The sequence below is a fragment of the Helobdella robusta genome, assembly GCF_000326865.2.
Source record: "Helobdella robusta unplaced genomic scaffold HELROscaffold_15, whole genome shotgun sequence".
NCBI classification, from domain to species: domain Eukaryota; kingdom Metazoa; phylum Annelida; class Clitellata; order Rhynchobdellida; family Glossiphoniidae; genus Helobdella; species Helobdella robusta.
In genome coordinates this window covers 635,253-637,058 of record NW_008703839.1, presented here as the reverse complement: position 1 = coordinate 637,058, position 1,806 = coordinate 635,253, and positions in this window count along the sequence as shown.

The following is a 1,806-nucleotide window of genomic DNA, read 5'->3' as shown; positions in this document are numbered from 1 at the left end:
GATCTCGAGCATTTTTGCATTGTTGGCTTTCATACTATTGCCTGATGAACAAAAGAACCTTCAGAAATTGTGTGAATTTATCTGTGGACAATGGAGTGATGCCTGGTTTAGTGATCATTATTACAGAACTGAACAATATGAATTTCTTTTATATGCTGTTAATGAATATCCTAAGGCGTTGCGCTGTTTTCAAACTCATTGGTCTCAAAGTCCATCTTCCATACACACTCAACGCAGCAATGTGTGTGCAGAAAGAGCAATAAAAGTTCTACAAGATATTGCTCCTCTTTGCCACTCATCTGAGAAACTAAATTTACGTTTTATTTTTACAAATAAAAGTTTATGAAACCATACTTGAAATAATAGACAAATGGCAATTTTTTTAAAAACTTTAAAATGTCTAGTGGGTGACATTATGAAACAGTGGGTTACAAGATGAAAGTATATATATATATATATATTTCATCAGATATATATTGTCTTATATATATATATATATATATATATATATATATATATATATATATATATATATATATACTTTCATCAGACAGACATTGTCTTAATGATAAAATTTCTCCTTTTTGTGGCGAATTCCAACCTGGTAATGTGAAAACTCATAAAACTGACAATCCATTGAGATCTATCATTAGCCAGATTCCTACCGTAACATATCCAATAGCCAAATTACTATGTAAACTCTTGACTCCTTATGTTCCCAACGATTACAACTTGAAATCTTCACGCGAATTCATCGAAATTTTAAATACTAATTCATCAGCCAAATACATTGCATCGATGTGGAATCCTTATTTACAAACGTACCGGTGAAAGAGACAATTAAGACAATACGGTTTACAATTCAAATAAGTCCCCCATCAAAATTCCCAAATCTCACCTCAAATCGCTTTTGGAAATTTGTACAACCGAGGCACCCTTCATAAGTTCAACAGGAAAAATGTATAAACAAATTGATGGTATAGCCATGGGTTCGCCACTAGGAGTACTTTTCGCTAATTTTTATTTAGGACATTTAGAAAACAAGACGTTTGAACAACATCCACATTTAAAACCCCACATTTACACTCGATAAGTTGATGATATTTTTGTCGCAAATGATGAACAACATGATCAATGAACTCGTTACCACGTTTAATCATTCAAAAGTTAAATTCACAATTGAATTAGAAAAAGAAAAATCATTACCGTTTCTGGATGTGCTCGTTAAACATGATGAATGTAATTTCAACATCACAGTTTATGTGAAAGAAACCAACAAAGAAATTTGTCTTAATGGACAAAGTGAATGTACGAAAGAATATAAACTGAATACTATCAAAGCCTTCGTCAACCGAGCAATAACACACTCAACTAATCAAAATGACATCAATACAGAATTGAATCGCATTAAAAAATTACTTGTTAATAATGGTTATCAAATATCAGATATTAACAATGTAATTAGATTTAAATTAAGAAATATCAGTAACAACAATAATAATAACCACAGTTACCAGTAGCAATATTATCACACACACACAAGTTTAGACGACATTTTCCCCCGAGATCGGAGGTTGCCGTTTGGCTACCTATGATGAAACCGAAATACCCCTCGATGCCATCCACATCTGTCACTCGCCTCAGTATCACGCAACCCCGCTTTCACCCTGTCCTTCTCCACCTGCTCTCTCCATCCCAATCGCGGACGACCCCTTCCTACCACTCCTTCAACCTCGAACTCCAACGCTCGCCTAATCCCGACCCTTTCATCCCTTCTCAACACATGTCCATACCACCGCATCTCGA